Source organism: Martes martes (assembly GCF_963455335.1).
Source record: "Martes martes genome assembly, chromosome: 2".
NCBI classification, from domain to species: Eukaryota; Metazoa; Chordata; class Mammalia; order Carnivora; family Mustelidae; genus Martes; species Martes martes.
In genome coordinates this window covers 137,912,103-137,938,689 of record NC_137889.1, presented here as the reverse complement: position 1 = coordinate 137,938,689, position 26,587 = coordinate 137,912,103, and the positions used below count along the sequence as shown (strand labels likewise).

Genomic DNA, 26,587 nt, shown 5'->3' with positions numbered 1-26,587 from the left:
AGGGTAGATGGAGAGGAGAAGGGAGTTGAGGGAAATTGGAAGGGGAGGTGAACCATGAGAGACTATGGACTCTGAAAAACAACCTGAGGGTTTTGAAGGGGCGGGGTGGGAGGGTGGGGGAACCAGGTGGTGGGTATTAGGGAGGGCACAGATTGCATGGAGCACTGGGTGTGGTGAAAAAACAATGAATACTGTTACGCTGAAAATAAATAAAAAATTAAAAAAAAAAAAAAAGGAGTAGTGCAGTAACCTGGTTTAATAATGGTAGAGCTATTATCACTCCTACATCTGAAAGAGAGAAGTGGGGGCAGCTTCCAGAAGACACACTTGAGGGGAGGCCCCTTGGTGAAGGGGCATGGCTGGCCATAAACTGCCTCTCAGGAAGGGAGCCACGGGCATATATATTCTGACCTCTGCTTCCCCTCTGGGAACCCCTAGTACCATCAGGACCCAACCAAAAGCTGGAGGACAAGGAAACCCCATGACGTGGTCCACCGAGCTCAGCTTCCTGAGACGGAAGAGGGTAGAAAGGGGTGGAATGTGTGACCTGGAATAGCAAAATAAGATTGGGTACACTTGGCATAATTTCCAATATATGGAAATGAGAATCTTGAAATACAGGTGTTGTTTTTATGGCTTGTGATAATCAAAATAGAAATATAATAGAAAATATATAAAAATATATATAAATAAATAATATATATATAAATAAATATAATAGAAAATACTACTAATGAGGCATTTAGGCTTTGAGAGTCTTACCTTGTTGATTTCAAAAGGTAGGAAAAACAAAAAATGACCTACTCATTAGTTGGGCCTTTTGTGAAGGCAAATGAGCAAATTGTTCTATGCAGACTATGTTATTTTTTTTTCTAGGTTGCCTTTAATTATAAACTATTAGGACAATTGGATGACTAGTCTCTTGTGTGACATTTAACCAACTGGTTTTTTTTATTAGAGTATTGGTTATATATAGGTCAGTATCCAGGTGTTAGGATTCCGGGGAAGGCAAAGTGTCAGACACATGTGGAGGAGACCCTTGAAAGCATTGGCAAAGCAACACATAGACAATTTGGGGGTGATATCATTGATAGCAGGTAGGTAAGTGCTGACAGATGACTTCTAGAATGCAAAATTAGATATAATAATATTGGGTACATTCTTTTAAATGTGTGTAATTATATACTACTTTATCCTCACCTTGTCCTAATGCTTTCAAATATGAACATTTAACAGTCGGGTGAAAAAGACACCATGAAAAGAGTGAAAACACAGGTTATAGCAATGCTTGCAACATATATAAATTACAAAAGACTAAGATCCATTGCATAGGGGCACCTGGGTGGCTCAGTGTGTTAAGCCTCTGCCTTCGGCTCAGGGCATGATCTCTGGGGTCCTGGGATCGAGCCCCGCATCGGGCTCTCGGCTCGGCAGGGAGCCTGCTTCCCCCCGCCCTCTGCTTGCCTCTCTGCTTACTTGTGATCTCTGTCAAATAAATAAATAAAATCTTTTAAAAAGATGTTTTTTTTAAAAGATCCATTGCATATATAAAATGTATAAAGGACACCTATAAATAAGGCAAAAAAATAAAAAATAAATACCTATAGAGAAAAAGGGCAAAAGGTTTGAATCAGTGCTCCACCAAAGAGATCACTTACATGACCGATGAACATTTAGGAATCAGCCTTATTAGTTGTAAGAGAAATGTTAATTAAAACTGTAATAAGGTATAATTACGTATCAACAGTTGGCAAAAATGTAACAAATCTAGTACTTTTAAGTATCAATAAAGATATAAAATTTCCATATGGTTGGAGGTAAATGATATAAGCATTTTGGAAAACAATTTAGCGTTCTAGTCAAGTTGAAGGAGTGATCTCTGAAAACTTAGTAATTCTTCTCCTGGAAAGTGATTTGTACATGTGCTGCAGAATACACATGTAAGAATTTCATAGCAACAGTTCATTCCAGCCAATACATGGAAATAATCTAAATATCCACCAAGAATAATAGAGATAAATATTATGGTGTAGCCATATAATAAATAGCTAACAGGCACATGAAAAAATATTCATCATCATTAGCAATCAGAGAGATTCAAATCAAAACCACATTGAGATACTACCTTACACTAGTTAGAATGGCCAAAATTAACAAGACAGTAAACAACATGTGTTGGAGAGGACGTGGAGAAAGGGCAACCCCCTTACACTGTTGGTGGGAATGCAAGTAGGTGTAGTTACTTTGGAAAACAGTGTGGAGATTCCTTAAGAAATTAAAAATAGAGCTTCCCTATGACCCTGCAATTGCACTATTGGGCATTTACCCCAAAGATACAGATGTAGTAAAAAGAAGGGCCATCTGTACCCCCAATGCTCATAGTAGCAATGGCCACAGTCGCCAAACTGTAGAAAGAACCAAGATGCCCTTCAACAGAAGAATGGATAAAGAAGATATGGTCCATATATACAATGAAGTATTATGCCTTCACCAGAAAGGATGAATACCCAACTTTGTATCAACATGGATGAGACTGGACAAGATTATGCTGAGTGAAATAAGTCAAGCAGAGAGAGTCAATTATCATATGGTTTCACTCACTTGTGGAGCATAAGGAATAACACGGAGGACATTGGGAGATGGAGAGGAGAAGTGAGTTGGGGAAAATGGAGGGGGAGACAAACCATGAGAGACTGTGGACTCTGAGAAACAAACTGAGGGTTTTAGAGGGGAGGAGGGTGGGAGGTTGGATGAGCCTGATGGTGGTTATTAAGGAGGGCATGTAATGAATGGAGCACTGGGTGTGGTGCATAAACAATGAATTCTAAAACACTGAAAAGAAATAAAAGTAAAATAAAATAATAAATTACTATCTGGAAATGAAAATAAATGAACCTGAGCTATATGCAACAGCTTGGATAAAACTCAGCAAAATAAGACAGAGGAATATATATATGGCATTTATGTATTTTATATTAAGTGAACAGGTAGGCAACAGAAAGGCCATGTTCTTTTGTTTAGGGGTCTGTTTTTGGTATAAATGCTCTAAGGAAAAGAAAAGAAATCATTATAAAAGGACAATGCTTATCTCTGGTGGGGAGGGTTGGGATAGTATTGGGAAAAATTTCAGAAAGAAGGTTGCTGGACATGTTGCATTTCTTCCATGGTGGTTATACTGGTGTTAGTTTGTCCTCTTTGAACTGTACCTATATGGTTATGCAGTTTTCTTTCTGACAAAAACAGATTAACAGCTTTTTAAAAGCCCATCAGTTTTTCATTCTCCATATTCTGCAGTGTGAGGACTGATACTGCCTATCACCCAAGGGTATTTGAAAGTACTATTTTAAAATTTCACATAGCATTTAGTTGTTGAGAATCTGAACATGAATAACACAACAAGAATTCTGAATATATAGTAAATTAAGATTAGAGTTGCACTAATACTGCTTTCTTTCTGGTATATGCAAAAAAGATCATCCTTAAGGTGCACGTGGAAGCTTGGGGTTATAAGGAAGAAGAGCTAACTTCTAACGAATGTGATAGCTGAGGAAGTAGGGTGAAAGCTTAGCACAAGGTAGATTGGACTAGACGAGTAACAGGACCTGAGCTGAAGCTAAGGAAGAGAAGCCTCCTGGGCCCCAAGCAGATGTTAAGAACCCATTCCCTAGAGATTTGGGGTTTTTTTGTTGACAGGTTTGATCTGAGTTACTATTAATAGTGAAAATGGGAGAAGTGAAGAAGCTCCCATGGAAATGGTCAAATGCCATTCTTTTTATAACTCCTCCAGCTGCTTTGGGAATTCTTGGACCCTTAGAGAGACTTTGTATTTTTTTTCCTACATTTTTCCCAGGAAGTAGCACACAGAGCATTAGGCCATCTGCTTGAGTAATAGACATTATCTCTGGGAGAGCTGAGGAGGCTAGAAGAGCAGAGAGGGTGCCTTGGGAGCCTTTGCCAAAGGTGTGGTCACTCCCGAAAGAATTTATCCATTCAGTATTCAGAGGCAATTCACCAACTGCCTAAATGCAGCATGTATTAAAAAACAAAACAAACAAACAAAAACAGGTAAATTTAGTCCTGTCACAATGGCAAGGTCATGCAGTTAACTTACGCTTCTGGATTAGAAGGCATTTATGTACAAGTCCTCCTCCCTTCTGGTACATGTGAACCTCATTGTGATGTAACATCTTCAAATGTTATCTTTATATGTGTTTAAATGTACTATCATTTTTCTTCCTAATTTCTACAAAGCTGATTTTGAAAAATACAGGCTTGAAAGGAAAAATATGGTCACTAGCAAACCATCCTCTCTTTTGAGACAATGCATCCTTTGTTCCAGGGTTTCTCACATGCACTCAGGGCCACCTGAGGAGCTTGTAAAATACAGTTCTAATCCAGCCATCTGGGGCAGGACCTCAGATTCTGCATTTCTAACAAGCTCCCAGGTGATTGCTGTGCTGCTGATCCAATGCCTGGCCTTGAGGAACCAGAGCAGAGGCGGTAACTTAGGGCCCCAGCAAATCCAGCTGGACAGGCCCATGTGCCCTCCTCGTACCTGTGATCAGGTACCTGAGATGGGTTCTTCCAGGTAATCTGTCTTTTGGGTTTCCAGGTTTTCACTGTGGATACATGTCTGTGATTTTTAAAGTTTTTAAAGAAAAAATAAAACTTTGAGTTTAGGTCCAATTCCATTCTGAGCTAATTGTGAGACCAGGGAGATTCTGGTTAAAGGGAACTCACTTCCAATTATAAGATGAAGTTCTGGGGATCTAATGTCTAGTGTGGTGATTACAACTAACAATACAGCAGCATATGCTTGAAAGTTGCTAAGAAAGCTCTTAAGTGCTCTCAGCACACATAAAAAAGGTGACCAGTGTGAGGGGATTGATATATTAGTTAACCTGATTGTGGTAATCATTTTACAATGTATACATGTATCAAATCATCACATTGTATACCTTAGATATATATGGCTTTTTCTCGTCAACTCTACTTCAATAAAGCTGGAAAAAATAGAATTTTTATTTTGCAAAAATTTGTTTGTTTTTAAAGATTTTAAAGATTATTTATTTATTTATTTTTATTTATTTATTTGAGAGAGTGAGAAAGCATGAGCAGAGGGGAGGGGTAGAGGGAGAAACAGACTTCCCGCTTAGCAGGGAGCCTGATATGGGCCTTCATCCCAGGACCCTGGGATCATGACCGGAGCCAAAGGCAGATGCTTAACCCACTGAGTCACCCAGGCACCCCTGTTAAGTTTTGATTAAAATTATTCCTGCCTTTTCTAGTCCTGATGCCTCTTAGCTCATAAATGATAGAACACTCTGACAAAGGTCTTCATGATGATGAATGTGATCTTGTCTTTTTTTCCCTTTTTTTTTTTTAACTTCCCTACTATATGTGTTTTTCTATTTCTTCTTCTTTAACGAGTTTACCTGTTCATGTCCCAAGGTCATTGAGAAATATTTTTTGTTTGTTTGTTTAAAAATAGCATTTAATTGTATTCTGTTCCATTGCTCTTTTTATGAATATTGGTGTGTCTATGAAAGCTGGCAATCTATTATTACAAAACCTGTACTAAATGTCGAGCCGTGTTTACCCTACTTATGCTTTATTTTAAAGAAAGGGAAAAAAGCCAAGAATAAAGTCTCACTATAGTGTCATAAATTTCTTTTTTTAAATACAAAATTGTCTGAAGTCCCTGAAATGTGATACTGTAAGCACAAACTGTCATATTATACAGCTGTCATATTACATAGGAATACACTGTGAAATAAAACTTGTACAAGACAGCTGTTCTAAAAGTTAGCTTTTTTAAGGAGGTAAGAGTATTGGCATGGTTAACTCCCTTAAAGAAATTTCGGTTGGCTTAATTGTAACACATTTTTAAAATTCCTTACTGGCAGATTTCTGTAAGAGCTCAGACTCTAATCTAGAAGTGTGGGTAAGAAATGTCTATTTATGGACCAGAGGATACACTGACAACCTCCGGGTTTTCCAGCTTGGTGGTACATTCAGTGAACATACTTGTCTAAACACTGATGCATGACATGGTTTGTGGCCTGTAAAGACCACAATCAAAGACTCCAAAGATAGAGAAAATTTTGAAGCATCCAATACTAGCTGCCAGGGCACTTCAGATTGACCTCGGAGCCCAGATATGTCATGAGACCAGTTCTCATAAGCCGGATTCTTTGTATGTTTCTGCATCTTTCCCATGGCCAAAGTTTCCATTGATTTTATTTAAAAAAAAAATTTATGTGCAGTGGATTTAGTACTGCCATTTAAAATAATTTTTTCATTGTATTTTATTTCTTTTCAGCGTTCCAGAATTCATTGTTTATGCACCACACCCAGTGCTCCATGCAATACGTGCCCTCCATAATACCCACCACCAGGCTCACCCAACCCCCCATTCCCTTCCCCTCCAAAACCCTCAGTTTGTTTCTCAGAGTCCACAGTCTCTCATGGTTTGTCTCCCCTTCCAATTTTCCCCATCTCACTTCTCTCCATCTCCCAATGTCCTCCATGTTATTCCTTATGCTCCTCAAGTACGTGAAACTGTATGATAATTGACTCTCTCTGCTTGACATATTTCACTCAGCATAATCTCTTCCAGTCCTGTCCATGAAGTTTCCGTTGATTTAAAAAAAATTTCTCAGCAGCTACTGAGAAATCCGATTAAATAGATGGTGCTGGTCACCACTCCCACAGACATTTGAATTCTGCTGAGTTTAAATGTAATTAACATCATTGGTTTCTGAGACATGATATTACCCCTGAGATGTGAGACAGAAGAGGGTTGCATTTTCAATTACTGATTGGAGTACAGTTGTATTATGCTAAGTTCTTTTTGAAATCGAAGCCTGAGCTCTGCCAAGCCAGGCTCACAGTACTGCTGGGTCTCAGTACATCTACCTTCTCTCCCTGGTACCTCTGCTGTGCTGACTCCCTACCACTTCCTTGTCCCCCTACCCCTGTCCCACACCCCCGCCAAAACCCCTCACCACCTCTCCCCTGCAATGATCCTCTGGTGGGCTGGTAGGCTGGAACAAGTCCTGGAAACCTCATCTTGCAAAATATCTTAGTCACACCCACATGCAGTTATTTCAAGCCGGTAGCTTTGAAACAGGCCAGGGTGGGAGTATTTACTCTATGGAAATTGACACACTCTATAAATCATAGCTGCCCCTCCCATCCTCACCCGACAAGAACCGGTTATTACACTTTACCGGCACAGTACTGTCTTTAAAGGCAGAATCCCATTCAGCATGATTAGATTAAAGCCCCTGAATTTTCCTGCATGTGGTCTCATCTGGTCTCATCTAGTCTCTGCAAGAATGAACACCCTTCTTCGAGAATATTTGAAACTTTCTTCTTGGCAACATCCAAGGAAAATTCACTCTAAGAAGTGGAAGAGTTAAAAGTACAACTTTTGATAAGAAGAATTTATGAAAATGTCCCTTGTCTTTTGTGTCCCTGTGAATGGACTTTGCTCATGCGCTTAGTTTTAGTCTCCTCTCATACTTTTTGATCCCATTCGCTCCAGTGTAGCCTTCCTCTTTAGGCACTGGGGCAGCAAGATTATTAAGTATAAACTTACTTTAAGCACAAAATATGCATTATATATCAACTGTTAAGAATTTTAAGTGTTGATTCTATGTTTCAGGTGTGTCTTTGAGACAGTGAGATTCTTAGATAGCTGAGAAGATATCTTTTAAAGCTGTGTATGGTTTGAGGGCATAGGAATATTTTGGCATTGGTTGAATAGTTATAGTTTAATGAAATTGAATTGCTTTACCGAATACTTGTGTGTGTGTGTGTGTGTGTGTGTGTGTGTGTGTGTACATCCTTGGCTCTGACTTCCAGTTCACATTGTAAAACAGACAGAAAAATTTTAAGAAATGGAAAAGCCATCTCACATTCAGCTGCCGCCCCAGTGAAGATGTAGAGTGTGACACACTTTAACTTAAAAAAACCCAGAGCTGGATTTCCAATGCATATTTTAAGTCAGACCCAGTGATGTGCACAATTGTGTCTCTGTAGAAAGATGCTTTTCATCAGTCCTGTTAGTAGGTCTTTTGTGCTGGCAAGGGGAGGTTTGGCTTAAAAATCAAAGGTGGTGTTCTTCTCTTTTATATTCTTCCATCATGTGCATCATTATTTGCCATTAGGCTGCTGATATGGTTCAAATGCAAAGATACAACAATGAAGATAGCTTCCAAATACTACTGCCGCAGATACTTGCCAGACGTGCTGAATCCATCCATAAATCATCTTATTCATAAAAGTTCCTTCAGTAATTATAATTCTGTTGTTCTCATTCAGTTTGGGCGTAAATTTTTTTCAGCGCATTGAGTTCCCTCAAGCATTAGGGTACCAAGCTTCTTCTGAATATTCTTGTGTTTCGGGAGCTGTGCTCTGCTTCCGTATCCATAATGTAAATAGGATGTAACTAGTGCGTTTATTATTTAGGCTAAATTTATTAAAATAATTACATTCATCCACAAATATTCTTATGGCCAGTTGAGCATTATTATCCTCACAGATGAATGTAATTATATCCACAGGAAATTTATATACCAACTTAATTTCTCTGTCAGTATCAAAGTGCTTTCTATAAATATTTGGAACAAAATAAATGACTTGAAGCTACCCAATGATTATCCCTCTAAAACCTCAATACCTAGCTTGGCCTGTACTCCAGAAAAGGTAGAATAATGGTAATAAGACTGTAATTTGCAAGTGAGTCCTATTGTTTATCTTTTCCATTTTGACCTTCTGTAGTCTGTTCTCCAAATAGAATCAACCTAATATTCATAAAATATGAAAAAGATCACATCGGTTGGCTCAAAACCCTGCTAGAGATCTCCATTGTTATTAGAAGAGACCTTATTACTAGAACCCTGCCTTTCTTTGACTCTACCTCCCATTTCTTCCCTTTTGTTCAGCCACTTTTTTCAGTCACTCTGGCCTCAGGCCAAGATTCTGTCTTGGCCTCCAATACTCTTCTCCCGTGTTTTTCATTGAGCCCGCTGCCCTTCTCCTTCTCCTCCCCTCCTTTTTCTCCCCGCCTCTAAAAATATTAATTCACTCACAAAGATTTATTAAGGACCTACTATGTTGTAAGCACTACTGCATATATAAGAATAGTTGCAACCGAGAACAAAACCAAAATCCATGCTCAACTTCTCATAGAATTTGATCTTTCATGGTAAACAAATAAATGAGACATCAGAAGATGATAAATGCCACAGGGGGGAAATTAACCAAGGTAAGAAGGTAAATGTGCACTGGGTTGGGGCTGCAGAAGACCAACATATGCAAAGGCGTGGACGTAGATAAGGGCACGGCAGGTTCAGGGAAACAGTGATGTAGAATGGCTAGATTAGGGTTACATGTAACAAACATCACATCCATGCCTGAAAGAGACTCTGTAGGGGAAAAAAAAAATGCTTAAAAACTTAAGATCGACCTAGCAAATATGAAGCCAAATCCTAAATGCTGAGGATCACCAGTGACGGTCAGTGTGTTTCTCAAACTGTTGGTTTCAGGTTCCCTTTATACTCTTAAATATCAAGAATCCCAAAGGGCTTTTATGTGGGTTAGTAACTATCGATGTTGTTGTATCATTACGTTGTGCACCTGAAACTAATGTAATGTTGAGTGTCAACTGTACTCGAATAAAAAAATTACATAAATAAAACATGGACCACCTTGACTAAAGTAACGGCACGCTTACCACATTAGAAATTAAAACTCAGAAAGTTAAAAAATAATAAATAAAGTTCAGAAAAATTTTAAACCTTTATTAATTTATTTAAAATAACAAATAATAAACCCCTTACAGGTTAATATAAGTAATGCCCGTTTTTAAAATTACTGTATTTTGGAAGGCTCAAGAAGTATACTGAGAGAGTGGAATTGTTTTACCACTTTGCAGATCCCTTTACTATTCGATTTCTTTGGAAGATTTTATGTATTTATTTGAGAGAGAGAGAAAGAGCACACAAGTGGGAGGAGGGGCAGAAGGGGAAGGAGGAAGCAGACTCCTTGCTGACCAGGAACCTGATGCGTGGCTCAGTCCCAGGATCCTGGGATCAGGACCAGAGCCAAAGGCAGACGCTTAACCGACAGAGCCACCCAAGCGCTCCTAATGTTCAGTTAATAGCAGAGACACATTGTCCTGTCTGCTTCAGTATGCAGTCTGGTGAACTCGCATCTCTTGTGCAGTCTGGAGAACTCCACTGTACACTCATGAAAGAAGAGTAGAAAAGGAAAATACCACCTTTGAATTATTATGAAAATAATCTTGACCTTCCAGGTCCTCCGACTGTACCACACTAGAGAACTGCTGATCTATGGTTTGAATAAGATATAAATTGCAGGCATTTTGTGTCCTGGCTACTTCTCACATGTCACAGGATCCAGTGTGCACCTGGTTTGTGAGAGTAAAATGAGCGCTCAACTTAATGAGATTGTGTTCCCAATTTTGTAAATCAATCTTTTGAAATGTCAAATACATTTTTCCTATAGAAACATTGTTATGTATTGTTATTACTTTCCTAGGAAAAGTTTACAACATTGAATTGAACACCTCTGCTCTTTTAAGACAAGACCGAGTGAGCCATGCAGTAGACTGGCCACTTTGTAACTGTTCCTTTGAGAAGAGCCATCCCTACTGCTTATTTAAAATGCCTCAATCCCATTTCCTCCTGGGCAGGGAACCTGGGAGTTCTACTTCAATTTCCCATTGCTTTTTGTGTAATAGATGTGTGGTACGATTTCAGCCCAAGCTACAGGCAACTCAGGAGAGGGGTTCAAAGTGTTGGTTTTGGAACACTACATGCTCAAAATGAGATATTAGCTCCTCTACTTACAGGTTAAAAGTTAGTTAAAATTTAAGCCTTGAGTCATGATCTCAGTGTTGTGAGATCAAGTCCCACCTCTGGCTCCATACCTGGTGTGAAGCCTGCTTAAGATTCTCTTTCTTCCTCTCCCCTCCTGCCCCTACCCCCCTCTAAAAAATCATGAGCCTCAGTTTTCTCATGTGGTTGTTTTGAGTATCAAATGGGAAGGCAATGCAGTGAAAGAAAATTCGGAGTGAATTAGAAACATCAAGGAAAGGAACAGAAGCAAGCGGGACCCTGGTATCATCATTCCGGTGATTTCTCACAGACAGCCAGTGTTGTGACCTACTGACCAGATTCTTAGATGCTTCGGTAGAATTCTACAGAGGAGACACTAGTGCGGTAGTAGAGAAGAGTTCCTACAGTTATCCCATTTTTGCCCAGGGTTGAACAGTCTTCTTTGGATAACCTCACTGAAAGCCCCTCCCCTCTGTGCCTATACACACCGTTTGTTTTCAATCACACACACACACACACACACACACACACACACAGGGGGTTGATTTTATAAATCAATTGATCTTTACCCAGGCCTTGGTGTCTTCTTTTGGCTGGGGTTAGAAAAACCTGAGTTGTAAATGATCTCTTAAAATACTGAATGTCATCACAATAATTTTGTTTTAAAGCTACCTAGGATTTATTTAGCCTTGTAGTGTAGGAACTAATGACTTTTCAGTGAGCAACAGATTAATAGACATGTGCCTGTGTTGATATTACTGCTCTCCATCTAATGGCTTGTTCATTAACTCATGACTGTGGTCTTAATTGGGGGCTGTTAATACGCAAGGATGGTGTTTTTTGAGTCTGGCAATGTGATAAATTGTGTCTGTTTCTATTCCCTGAGGCTAATAGATTTTTGGCTTTTCAAACTCTCATTAAGCAGCCCTAGGGAAGACAATTAAAGTCACCATCAGTCTGGGTTCAGAAGAGGCACACTGCAGGGGAAGGGGTGCAGACTTTGGAAGACTTTTGAACCATTTAAAGTCTGATCTGAGGCTTGTTGTCGCAGTGACCCCAAGCATATTAATCCAGTTTTCTGAAACTAAAGTTTCTTATCTGTAAAATGGGCAAAGCAGTTATAATACAACACAGAACTGCAGGATTTAAATGAGATAATACAGGTAAAAAAAAAATGCATGCATCTCTGAAATAATTAACCCATAGGTCCAGGAAGTGTAGTTGTTACTTCCTTTGATTCCATTATCCTTATTTATCAATTTTTAAGATTTATATTATTTCTTTACAAGGTAGAAATTTTCTAGGGTAGCTCATACTCAATCTAGGTCTAATTCTGGAATCAAGGGATCAGTTCTAATGGCTTTTTCCAGCACAATTTTTTTTCTTTTTCTTTTTTTTTTTTTAATACTGGGGAAATAGAGGAGAAGAGGAAGGGTGATAGAAGGAGCAAGCAGTGGTGGAGGTTTGACCTGACAAAAAGCTGTTAATATGGATACATGCTGTTTGGATTGAGCACTGTATGTAAGGGTACGATCGCTAGAGCCTCCTGTGGGGCTCTGGAAGTCAGCAGGAATGAAGGTCTCAAGTAAGAATGAGTGACTGTTTAGCAAATTATCAGTTAATGTGTTGAGGTCCCGTAACGCCTTTTAAGATTGCATTTTTTCAATGCAAGGATTTCCTTTATTCTTTATTTCCATCTTAAAAATACCCAAACATTTTAACACTTAAAATTTAATACTTAAAAAAAAAAATTTCATGGCCTTACATCATACAACTCTTTGGAGGTCTGTCCTGATCAGACTTGGCTCATTGGTGCAGCATGAGACGCCTGACGGGGTCCGAACAGTGCTGCCTTTCCTGCCCTAGTGTCCCTTTCTGAAAGATCCAGGAGGGTATGTAGGCAGAGGGTCCTACCCTCAGAACAGACATATCAAGACTTCTTTGTCTTGAAACTAGACCTGAGTTTCAGCATCTCATATTTTCAGCCCAGCGTGTATCTTTCCAATAATCTCTGACAAAGGAAAGGAATGTCTAAAGATATTTTTGCCATTCAGTATTTTTTCACCTGCCCGTAATAGATCTCTGTAATAGTTGGAAAGGGAAATGGAATAAAATGTGGGTAATGGCAGGGACACTCAGAGTTATGAGACTCTGGAGTCACATTTGCAGTCACCATTAACCCGAAGAACCACATGACTCCTGTATGACTGGTAGAATTTAGTCTAATGGCGCATTCATATAGCAAAATTAAAGTCTTAAAGAGCCACCGATTAAACATAAAGGGACCCATGTGACTGGAGAGCTGTGGTGTGAACATCCGTGCCTAAGCGAACTCTACGACTCCATGCATCCAAACTGGAAGAGTGCTTATATTTGTCTTACTATTATTCCTTTTAGCTTAGAAGCTCATAGAATGTTCTTGTGTACACAATTTCATATTTTTTTTAAATATTTATTTATTTATTTTAGAGGGAGCTCATGTGTGAGTGCATGAGTGGGAGGAGGGGCAGAGGGAGAGGGAGAGAATCCTCAAGCAGACTCCCTGCTGAGGCCACAGGACCCAGAGATTGGGACCTGAGCTGAGACCAAGGGTCCCGTGTTTAACCGACTGAGCACCCAGCCCCTCTAATGTGTTTTGACATGTGAAAGATGATCACATTTACCTAGTAAAGACCAAGACAACATGTCACACTCAGTAATTACTGGATTATTTTTGGATAGTGCTCAGGCTTCAGGGTAAACTCTGTTTTAACTAGGAGAATTACCTGTAATTATGCATTTGTAACTGGTTTACCAAAGATTTCACTCAGTAGACCAACGTGTAATGGCATTTTCCCCCTCTCCAATCGTATTTAACTATGCTCTGTGGGATATTACTTTTTATCTCTTAACCACACCTTTGGAAGAGTCTTTAAATTTCCAGTAACTTTCAGATGTTAAGAAGTTCAGTTTGGGTCGGATGTTGTGGGTGGGGCAGGCATTGTTTCATCCAACACTACCTAGAAACAAGCCAGACATATTACAAAAATCACATTTGAAGGCATCATCAAGTAAGCAGTGAAAGTAATAATGAGATAAACTAAAATCCCAGAGAAAGGAGAGCCTTTTGAAGTTGAGCTATCAGGAGCCTGTGATTTTTCCTCTTTGGGCATTTGCTGATTCGGAGAGTCAGCGGAAGAATATGGCTTTGCCTGGACCCTGGGCTGCTGCTACTTGGAGAAAGAAAAATCAGTAAAACTCTCAGCACGCGTGCTGGAGGAAGTAAGAAACTGAGACTTCATCAGCTTCAAGTCAATGAATACTTTTTTCTCAGAAGAGACTTGCTGAATTCTGAGCTTTGCAGGAGGCTAACGATCCAGGCCAAAGTCTTATAAAAATGAAGTGAAGGCTCCCACCGTTTCACAGTGCTTAGGAAACAGGGAGAGAGACAGGCAAGAGAGAAGGCCCTAGAGGGAGTGGTGGTGAATTGACACACAGAGGTACTAAAAAGCTCTCTTTCACCTGCGGGCATTTACAGATCGTCCCTGTAGCTAGACGTCTGAGCATCAAGGCTCTGCTTAACACGAGGTGGCAGCTGGCACACAAAGAACCAGCAGAGATTTCGGGTTTTATGTGTATCTGAAATGACAGATTTGCAGCCCAAAGGGGACTCAAACTCGTGGCTGCTCTGCCTCTGAAGACATTTACCAGATTTTGAAGCTGAATGGGGCACAGTGTAAAACAGGCACGCAGAGACCTCTGAGAATCTCTAGCATTCTTTTAGAGGTGAGGGCCAAAGACTCCTCAACTAGAGCTTCTTGGTTGGAAGTCCTGGTTGGGCGTGTGGGTATCATACCCTCTACAACATGGATAGACTGAGTATCTTTGTTCGCTCACTAGAGCTGCCATAAGTAACTGCCACAGACTGTGTGGCTCAAATGACAGAATTTTTTTTTTTTTTTTTTTTTTTAAATTGAAGGACTGGAATCTGGAAGTCCAAGATCAAGGTGTTGATAGGGATAAAATCTTCTGAGGCCTCCCTCCTTGCCTTGCAGATGGCCACCCTCTTGCCAGCTCTTCCCATGGCCATTCCTTCATGTTCACACCCCTGCTGTCTCTTCCTCTTCTTACCAACCATGTTGCCTTAGGGCCCCACTCTAATGGCTTCGTTTTAACTTAATCGCCCAGTCTCCAAATACAATCACATTCTGAGGTACTTCCTGGTGGTTAAGGCTTCAGCATGTGAATTTGAAATTAGGGTTTTGGTGGGATGAAGGGGTGAGAGAAGTGGAGATTCAGCCCACAAGCCTGAGTCTCACAAGAATTCCAGCTAAGTTCTACTCCAAGTCAGTTCCTGACTTGATGATGAGAGCAATCCTTTTTCCACTTGCATAAGAAAGGAAAGGGCATCTCTGATAGAAAATAATATCTGGAGCTTTTACAGATGCTTGACATTTAAAAAAATATATTAAATACCTTCATACCCAGAAGAATAAACCCCATTCCTTATCTGAAGCATGTTTACGTGCAGATGAATGTCTACCATCCTTGTCTGTAACATATGTCACTCATAAGCGCTCTTCTAGACCAGACCTCCTCAAACTTGACTGTATGTATGAATTACTTGGGAACTTTATTAAAACGAAGACGGTGATTTTGTATGTTTGAAGTGAGCCTGAGATTGTGCATTTCTATAACAAGTTTGTAAGGGAGTGTCCTCAGACCATCCTGACCAGCTGCAGACCAGTAGGTGATGAGTACGCACACTGAAGTTGAAGAAACATTGCCTGATAATGTCTGAGACCTCTTCCAACTCTGAAAGTCTGTTATTTTTTCTAATTTGTTTTCCAAGAGTACCTCATTCCATTGACAGACCATTATCTCCTACCTCTTTTCCAAACTGTCATAGGATTTGGACCTATGAGGCCCACACTCAAAACAATCTCATTTCTTTTAGAACAGTAGTTCTTAACTTCGTGCTTTGGAATTAAGTGGAAAGTGAGCCTTGACAAATACTGCTGCCTGGATCCTTCCTTCAGAGATTCTGATTTAATTATTTTAGAACACAGCCTGGAAACGTATTAAAAAATATTCCAGAGGATTCTAACGCATTGTCAAGATTAAGAACGATTGTTTTAGGATAGCACATTTTTCACCCCACTAAAGATGGTACTGGGTCTATTTTTTTTTTTTTAAGATTTTATTTATTTATTTGTCAGAGAGAGAGAGAGTGCACAGGCAGGCAGAGCGGGCAGGCAGAGGCAGAGGGAGAAGCAGGCTCCCTGCCGAGCAAGAAGCCTGATGTGGGACTCAATCCTAGGACCCGGGGATCATGACCCGAGCCAAAGTCAGACGCTTCACCAACTGAGCCATCCAGGGATCCCAGTACTGGGCCTATTTTGACCTTTTTTTAACCAGGCTAGTCTCTGGAAAAAGTAATTAAATACTAATAATGGCCCACCTGCAAAATTATTAGGTTTTATCCATTGTTGACAATTGAAGGAATTTTTCTCAGGAATTTTTTAATCACTTGGGGCTGGATAGTTGCTCTTCATAGGCTAGGAATGTGATTTCCATTTTTGCCAGACTCCTCTCCACTCCCTATTATGTCTCACACTCAGCTTACTTCTTTCATTAACCTGTTTGGAGCCTTTGGGCTCTACACTATCTCTACAACATTAATTAGCAAGATAGTAAGCTAGAAATTAAACATATCCAAGGAGAACATTTAAAATGTACCCCCCTAGTGATATTTCATATAAAATTTTCACATCACAGAGGTGTTTTTTCTAGGATCACTCTAAGATCTTTTCCATCTGTAAGATTCTGTGGTATGAATCATTTTGGTTTGTACGTGGATCATTTTCTCTACCCACAACAAAATTTAAACAGTTGGAAAGTCAATATCTAAGAGTGGCTTATAAGTTTTACGCAATTGAAGATGCTTAACAATTATTATGATATGTTTTGACCCTTTCGTGTTAATCATTACTACCCATGGGTGAGAAATACCTTGTTTCCTTAAATCTCTGAGATTGCCAGTGTTTGTAATAGTCACTGGATCACAATAAGTAGTTAACACAAGTTTGCTGACATTAAAAGAGTGAATTAGGATTTAATATGAGTTATTTTGCTTTATTTCTTCAGAGCCATAAATGGAATCCAAATTTTTATTTAAAATAAATGGAGGCAGGTCACCTGGGTGGCTCAGTGTGTTAAGCCTCTGCCTTTGGCTAAGGTCATGATCTCAGGGTCCTGGGATCAAGCCCCGAATCGGGCTCTCTGCTCGGTGGGGAGCCCACTTCTCTCTCTCTCTCTCTCTCTCTCTGCCTGGCCTCTCTACCTACTTGTGATCTCTCTCTCTAATAAATAAAAAAATCTTGAAAAATAAAAAATAATAATAAATGGAGACTAAATTATGCTGGCTGCTGAAACAAATGTAAACATCCAAATTTCAGTGTTTTAGGACAGAGGAAGCTTATTTCCTGACCATTGTGGTGGGCAGAATTGTACAACGGCCCCAGGATTGCTGCCCCACATTGTACACATTCTAGTCCCTGAGACATACTTCTGTGATTAGGTCATGTTACATGGCAAAGTTGCCTAAGAAAGGGAGATGATCTTGCGGGGGCAGGGAGAATCTGTCCAAATGAGGTAAGCCTTTAAAAGAGAGTGGATACTGAAGCCAGATATCTGAAGTGTGAGAAGAATTTGGTGCAAAGTAGATTATCCGTTGCTGGACTTGAAGGTGGAGTTAGTCACATGGCGTAGAATAAGGGTGTCTTCCCAGAGTTGATAGTAGCTCCCAGATGGGAAGTGGGAACCTTGGTCCTAGAGCTGCAAAGAACTGAATTCGGCTCACAGCCTGCAGAAGTTGAAAGCAGGCCTTTTCCTAGACAAGCCTCTAGATGAGAATGCAGCCTCGTCAGACCAGGGCAGAGAAGCAGACACATGAGGACTGGACTGCTGACCTATAGAGTGTGAGTTAATAAGTGGATGTTGTTTGAAGCAGCTTAAGTTTGTGGCAATTTGTTACATAGCAGTAGCAAACTGATGCTGTCATTTAATAATCTAATACTGGGAGCTATGCTTGCCAGATGGCTTTCTCTCTCCTTACAGCTCTGCAGTCCGCCAAGGGCTGGACTCCTTGCAAGTAGACAGAGTGGAGAGGACATACACCATTCACTTCTGAAAAGTCCAGTTTGGTTGCAGCAAACACCACTTACACATATATTCTATTGGTGAGAACACGTTACATGGCTGTTTCTCAAAACAAGGCACCCTAGGCATATAGTCCTACCTGAGAAGCATCCTCCCCCCAAATTAATATTGTGGAAGGGGGCTAAACATTTCTGTCCCCATCAGGTTTCCACATGTTTGAATATGAAGGCAGTTTGGTGTCTCATTCCATGTGGAACAAGTAAATGTTATGAAATTATATATTCCAATTTGAGATACATAGAGAATTGGAGTAACATTTTTATTAGAGAAAAAGATGTGCTTCAGTGATGCATTCATTATCAGAGGCCCCATCAGATGTGACAGTGGTCTAAGAAGAAGATCTGGGCTCTTTCCCTGCCCGGAGGGTGTTGGAGCACCATTGCAACACCATCCCCTCTGCCTTCCAGCTGAGCCCTTCCAAAAAAAAAAAACGTTTCTCCTTCCCTGAACAGTGAGGAGATGCACTTGCACAAGGCTCAGGCATGGACACCCTGGTGCACAGAGTCATGGCAGCATGGCCTTCCCCTTTTCTGGATCTGGATACTCAATGGTGCATGGAATTCTTCTCACCTATGAAGAATGTGGCAGTTCCCATCGTCCTCCTATGCTCCAGGCAGCGGTGCCCATGGTCTTTGTAAAAAGGCTGGCTAGGATAAGGAGTGTTTCTCCCCGAATTGGAGCACTAGAGTTCTATATCCATCCATTGCAGGGGTAACTTCTGGCTTAGGGAACCATCAAAGTTTATGAACTAGTCTATAGAGATTTTATGAAAGATTGACTATAAGTCACTATATGCTACCTGGTATTTTTTTTTTTTCGTTTTTCAAGGTAATTTTAGTATCTAGATGTTTCAGCTTATGGAAAAAAGAAATGAATTGGTTTTACAAGAAACTTAAGAAATATTCAAGATGGAATATATAATCTACATGATCACTTCTGTTAAGTGATCTTTCTTTATTTGATATCATAAAAGTCTAGACAAGAGGAAGTTATAAGAACTTTAAATGTGTAGTTCAGCAGACATTCTTATGTTCCAGGAAGGATAGGGGGTGGGGTAGGATAAAAAAAAAAAAAAAAAAAAACCAGGGAGAAGTACTGCTAATAAGACCAAAAAAGGGAAAATGAATTCCAAAAAAGGCCAGTAAGTCTCAGGAGGCCTGACATTGCCCATGAACTGGAATATTCCACATGTTACAGTGACAGCCATGGCTTCACCCTTTCCTCATCAAGAGGCCTCATCTAAATCTGTCCAGGGTTTTGTTTTTGTTTTTTTTTTGTTTTCGCTTTTTTTTCCAGTGACATATTCCTCCAGCCTTCCCTATCCCACGTCTCTACCCTCCGCTTTTTCCCTGTCTCCTCCCTCCTCCTTTCCACTTTCCTTTTCTCCCTTCCCCCCATTTCCTCTTTCTTCTTCCCTTTTCTTTCACTCCCTCCTTTCTTTCCCTCTCAGCGTCAGTTACTATTCCAAGTGCTGAAAAGACATATTACAGCAGCCTATGAGGTCTGTTAGTACCCTTTGCTAAAGATAGCTAACGTAAAGACAAAGGCAACTGGCATGAAGAGGCTAAATAATTCTCCCACCATGACTCAGGACAGAGTTGGGATGCTTCAGGGGGCTCTGATAATGTCACTGCTCTACTCAAATGTCTTACATGATTTCCTATCACCTATGAATTGCATAAAGTTCTATAACGTGATAGATACCAAATGGCCCCAACCTCTCTCCCCAAACATATTTAACTCTCGCCATCTCCCCAAAGGACCCCTGTTATGCTGTTATCAGAATACTCACTCAGTCCCAAACACAAATGCCATTTTGCAACACCATGACACATGCCCATTATACAATACCCTGTTTGTTTTGTTGTCGTGATCTTCATTGCCGAAAGCTCCTACTCATCCTTCAAAACCCAGACTACTTCTTCTGTGAAGCCTCTCCTAACATTCACAGTCTGATTTATTCCTTACTCTGAATGCCCACAGAAAAATGCTCACATTTCCATAATCGTATGTATTACTTTGTACCAGATTTATTCATATATTTGTACCACTCACTAGTCTATGAAGTCCCAAAGGGAAGAAATGGGACTTTACTTACTGGCAAACCCAGTGCTTGCCACCTAGTATGTGTTCACTCTAATGAGGGATATAGATTATGCAAGAAAAAGCATCATCATTGTGTAACCTCTATACCACACATCTGTAGCATTGAGCTTAAATTTAAAAGTTTTAGACCTAGCCATATAGACTATCTTAAACAAATGTTGCATGTGAAAATCTGACTTTATAAAAATTTAAAATTGGTTTATAAAAGTTTTGTTTTTCAATTCCTCTAAATCAGGATCTTTGCTAGTTTTAAGCATGCCTGGATTTAGGAAAATGTGATATCCATGTAGTTTTTAAAAATACTTGTATTATGTAAAGGGAAGTTCATTCTCTATCTCTCTCTCTCCTTCACACATGTACACACTTTGGAAATGGCAAACTAGTCCATGGATATCTTCAGATTTTTTCATAGTATACAACTTTGTGTTAAGAATCTCTTTTTTCCGGGACGCCTGGGTGGCTCAGTTGGTTAAGCAGCTGCCTTTGGCTCAGGTCATGATCCCAGGGTCTTGGGATCGAGTCCCACATCGGGCTCCTTGCTCAGCGGGGAACCTGCTTCTCCCTCTGCCTCTGCCTGCCTCTCTGTGTGCCTGTGCTCACTCTCTCTGACAAATGAATAAATAAAAATCTTTTAAAAAGAAAAAAAATCTCTTTTTTCCTCTGAAACAGTTTATTTGTAAAGAATAAGTGTTCTACTGATAAAAATCAATATAAATTTAATGACATATTGCAGTAATTGTCAATATCATTCTACTCTATTTAACATTATATCACACAACATTATATCATTATATTATATTTGGTGGTTAACTGTGGGTAATAATGAAACCATGGAAAGTGAAACTGTGGATAAGGGGGAGAACTAGTCCCTCTCTTTCCCTCTCTCTCACTCTCTTTTTCTCTCTGGTTTCTATTTCAAAATCACACAGAAAATGTTTGTTTTTCTCTATGGGTTTGAACCCAGTGTCCTACACAAACATAAGGATATACATATATAAAAAGAGAAAGAGACAGAGACAGAGAGACAGAGAAACAGAGAGAGAGAGAGACAGAGAGACAGGAAGTGTATAGTGTGTGTGTGTGTGAGAGAGAGAGAGAGAGAGAGAGAGAGGGAGAGATCACATATATGCACACACTCTATGGTCCTTTACAGTCCCCTGTTGATACGTAGATTCCTCGTCCTTTGAGGCCAGCTAATGATTTTCAGATAATGAGACTGAATGGTACGTCTGAACATTCTGGACCAAAGGACATTAATGCAGCTACCACACTGCAAATGCTCTCAGCCAGTGAGCGCTGTCGTGAAATCCTGAGTTGAGAGTGTTCTGCAAATTGTGTTGTTTACTCTGTTGGGATCTCTTCTGTCATTTATTTTGTGCTCTGGTGAGCAATTCTGAGTCATAATGACTGACAAATTGTGCAAGTGATAGTGCTGGATCTGTCATAAAGACACAAAGAAAGAGCATTAAGCTGGAAGTTAAAATGCAGTGTTTTACCCATGGCCTGAGGCTTTTTCCAAGGAAATGGAAACTGTGTTAAAGATGAGTAGGCCCTAAGGAGCTAGTTCAAGTCTTCTGACATTATGAGCTGTATTATAAGTATCCCTTCCACCTGAGAGAATTGACCAGGTATGGTCAGGTATGTCAGGACTTAAAGGGTTTCAAGAGAATTATGATTGGCAGTGTTGCACCTCCAAAGGGATTTTGTGAAAATGACCCCCTGAACTATTGATCGAACATGTGTGCCTAGGGTTCCTCTCTTCCTAGCCATCCCCCCTTTCCTCTGCTCTCCAGTTAAACAGAGTATGCTTGTCTATTGCTCTGTATTCATTTAATGTGTTTATCTAATCCTTACTTCAAATTAAGATATACTAGATTTAGGTTTTAGGTGTTTCTTGCTTTTACTAGCTTTTTCTTAAGTGAGAAAGATCGTCGTGATTCCTTTTCATTTGAAACATTTTTTTCTTAGAGAAACATCGACTCAGCTGTACATTAGAATCAATATCTGGGGGCAGGAGAGAGCACCAGGAGTTTGAAAGGTCCCCAGGTAGCTCTAACGTACAGCCAGGATTAAGGATCACTGCTCAGTGGAAGATATATGCCTACTTATCATCTAAGGAGTTGATATTTCACTTGGAACACTTTCAAACATATGAAAAGCTTCCCCAGATGCCTGATTATTTTACATTATTTCCCTCTCCCCCAGTTGAGAATTAGTTTTCAAATGAATTTAGGTAATGGTACCTGACAATTTGGCCCAGAACTCTCAAGTGGGAGGGATATCCTATAAAGACTGTGGGTTTTGGTGCTCATTTGGAGAATAAATATTTATTGAGCTTGCATGGAATGACTTTCTCTATAACAACTCTCTCCTTCCCCTTGAATATGGAATGAGGGCTCCTTTTGGAGGAGATTAAAGGTGATTCACCTTAAGCCTAGAGATCTCTGTATTGGGTGAGGAGTGATGGGGTGAGGACCTGGCAGTTCTGTCTACTTAGGAAAATCAGGAAGCTTAGCGATGATAAAAGGGCAGATTTGCTGTGCTGCAGCAGGTGGTACACCCAGGTGCCTTCAGTAATGATTAACCCCAGAGTCCGAATCGATGCCTAGGATGGAAAATGCACCCAGCACCTGTGTGAAGTTTCTGCGCTGGTTTCTATTTCAAAGTCACACGGAGAATGTTTGTTCTTCTCTGTAGGTTCGAACCAGTGTCCTACCTGAACCTAAGGATCCCCTGCCAGAGGTTGGGGTAAGTGTTTCTTATGTTTCCGAAGGGCATATGCATCCCTTCTAAGTTATTCGTTTGGCTTTCCGCTGACCTTCTGTTGTCTGATCGCTGACAAAGGAAATTGATTTTAAATTAACAGGGTGTGACAACGCAAGGGGGCACTGTCACATATTTGGTGAATTATATGGAAGTCATTCCTTGTCTCTGGGAAATCGCCCTCAAATGCATTCATATTTACTTTCGCTGGCTAGAGACGAGTCTAGAAATTGCCCTGCAGGTAGTCGAGAGGCAACTTGGAGCCAGCATTCCTGGACCAACAGAAGGCTAGGGAAACCGCAGACGTGAGCTCTACTGCTTGAGGAAGGAGGCAGAGAACAAATTAGCCACGGGTCTGTGCTGTTTTCTGCTTCCTGCTACACTGTGACACAGGTCTAAACAGAAGCTGCCGCCAAAGTGTGGTCTGGTGTTGCAAAACCCTGCAAAGGTTTTCCCGCTGCGTCTGCACCGCCATATCGCGGCTTTTAGAAATTGGAAGAGCAGGAAGAGAAAAACTTTTTGCTTAGAAAAGCCTGGAGTAGGTGGTGGCAACTCCTGTGGGAGAGCCCAGCAGGCTGAGTCCCTGGGATCTGTACAGAGAGGTTGAAAAAGCCTAGAAAGAAGTTGGGTCTAAAGAGGCCATGGGACTGAGCCAACTGTAAGGCCTATGGGAAACTCCCCGCAATCCTACAGGCAGTTGTCAACCTTCTTCCAGTTTTCGTGTGCAGCATTGTCTTACGTACCCATCATTTCGTCATTGGCAATAGCCGTCATCTGAACCTGCCAAGGGGGCCCTCCAATACATGCACCAAAGCTTGAGTTGAATTGATAGGGAAGAATGTCAGCCATCTCTGCATTTGATCGTGAAGGAGAAGGAATAGGGCACTTTGTGTTCTCTCGTGCCTATCAGGACCTTCTCGTTTTTTTCCCTGGGTACAGGTTGAATAATTCTCTAGGCCCCAGTCAGAGGGGACTCTGACTGACTCCTCTGACTTTGAGGTGTTTTCCTGGATGTGACAGAATGAAGAGATTAGCCTCATTTCCTAAATAGTGCATCTCCTGAAATGCTCACCTTCCCTCTCTTCCAACACTACCTTTACATCAACTGGCTGTGTCATGTTACTGATAGACCAGTGTCTCTAAATGGACTTTTTTTTTTTTTTTAAGATTTATTCATTTATCAGGATACCTGGGTGGCTCAGTCATTAAGCGTCTGCCTTTGGCTCGGGTCATGATCCCATGGTCCCAGGATCGAGTCCCACATTAGGCTCCCTGCTCAGCCAGGAGCCTGCTTCTTGCTCTGCCTGCTCTGCCTGCCACTCCCCCTGCTTGTGCTCTCCCTCTGACAAATAAATAAATAAAATATATTTTTTAAAATATTTATTCATTTATTTGAGAGAGAGAGAGAGAGAATGTATGCGCACCTAAGCGGGAGGAGGGGCAGAGGGAGAGAATCTCACTTAGACTCTGGGAGCAGAGCACAGAGCCTGATACGGGGCTCTATCTCATGACCCTGAGATCATGACCTGAGCTGAAATCAAGAGTCAGATGCTTAACTGACTGAGCCACCCAAGTGCCCCATGAATAAATTTTTAAAAGTCAAAGTAGTACCCATGGTAACATAGTCCATATTGAGGGGTTTTTTTTAGCTTTAATACTGAACACAGATTGTATTTAATGCAGTTTTGTATTTGAAAATTTTATAATATTGAGTCAATTGAAAACAGCTTAAAAGTAATTACTGAAAAAAAAAATGCCAGTGTTCTTAATGATAGGATAATTTGAGACATTTAAACGTACTACTTTCTCAACTATATTCCAATTGGGACTGATTAAGAGATCCCCAGGAGTCAGAGGTCTGTAAACTATAGCCTGGGAGCCAAATTCACCAACTGTCTGTTCTGAATATGTTCATTTATGCTGTTTTCCCACTGTCATGGCAGAGACATCATGACTTGAGCTAAAATCAAGAGTCAGACACTCAACCGAGTGAGCCATCCAGGCACCCTTGAATTGGCTTCTTCTGAAGCATTGTGAGCAGCTTGCTAGCTCCAAGCACTGGAGGTTCTCTGAACTGATACCATGGTACATTTGGTACACTGTCTTTGACAAAGACTCAGCCTGGGTCAAAAGAAAATTCTCAATTGCCATCCTGTGACATGTCTGTTGAATCAGTTAGGAATGAATTCAGAACCAAGTCGCCTGACAAACAGTGGCTTAGAAGTAATAGGCTCATTTTTCTCATGTTAGAAAAGATCTGCGGTAATGGTCCAAGGCTGTAGCTACTCAAAAAATGACTTTGAACAACCAGGTTCTATCTACCTTCCAGCTCCTCCTTTGTTAGAGTATTGTCCAGTCTAAACATTGAACCTTCAGAAGTCACAGTCCAGGTGGGCAAAACACTGAAGGATGAAAAGCAGCTGATCTTTTTCCTTCAATTCTGGGAATCAATTACTTTTGGGGAAATTTCAGTTGGTATATTGCTGTGTACCTATCACTAAGAAGACAGGAGTGCCCAAGCAGAAGAGAATCTGGGTCAGTTCCCATTGGAACAAAATCAAGGTGCTATTAGTAATGAAAAGTGAGCCAAATAGGTATTAGATATTGGTAATGTCTGCACATTCCTCCTACATGTTAAACTCTGTAAGAGCAAAGAGCCTATTTATTTATTTATTTATTTATTTATTTTTAAAGTGATTTTTTGTTGTTGTTGTTTTGGTTTTTTGACAGACAGAGATCACAAGTAGGCAGAGAGGCAGGCGGGGGTGTGGGGGGAAGCAGGCTTCCTGCTGAGCAGAGAGCCTGATGCGGGGCTCGATCCCAGGATCCTGAGATCATGACCTGAACCAAAGGCAGAGGCTTTAACCCACTGAGCCACCCAGGTGCCCCTTATTTTGTTCACTCTAATAACCCTAGCTTTGTGTCTGGAAACTAGTAAATTATGATATATGTATTGAATGAGTTAGGAAGCATACCATGATTTTCATTTGCCAACCGTCTTAAGTTTTTTAGAACCACCAAAATGAAAGGGGGCATCTAAAAAAAATTGCAATAGTATATGAATCTTAATAATATGTAAAAATCTAGTACACTTTATGATGCATCAGAACTTGATAAAATGGCAATTATATTATCGACCTAAGTCTCAAGTGTAGTAAGAACGAGCCTAAATAAGAACAAGTCCACAGGCCCTGGCATTCTAATACTCTCAGAGTACACAATATTGTGGATAGGAAAGAATCGCCACATCTTAAGCACCTATCATGTAGCCCTGGTTAATTTATATCTCATCACTTAATCTTCAAAATATTTCTTTGGTCTGAGAGTTTTAGCTCTTGGCCCAGACTTGGCTCTGCCATTACAACCTGCTAAGAATTCTAGCTCTTGACTACTCTGATTTAAAAAATGAGCTAAAACCTTTTATTATAAATTGTTCAAATATGTTCTATACATTTCTTTGCATTCTTAAGCAACATCTATTGAATACACCCAGACCTTTTGTTGATGTCTTAGGGAAGGAGATACCAATATGTGCCTAGACCTTTTGAGGTATATTCCTAGCAAAGATATAATTTTTAAATATACGACTTTACCTTAAAATGCTTTTTAATGTTTTCTTTTGATCATTTGTCCACTTTTATTTATTTATT

The 26,587-nt window shown here is 40.3% G+C and overlaps 1 protein-coding gene across 1 annotated transcript in view; it reads left to right on the top strand.

The window, feature by feature from the left end:
• INPP4B (inositol polyphosphate-4-phosphatase type II B) overlaps positions 1–26,587 on the top strand; it is a 348,151-nt gene that overhangs the window by 60,682 nt on the left and 260,882 nt on the right. The window contains exon 3 of the mRNA XM_080797020.1: positions 22,872–22,922. The gene's annotated coding sequence lies outside the window, so the exon portion shown is untranslated. The remainder of the gene's footprint in view (positions 1–22,871; positions 22,923–26,587) is intronic.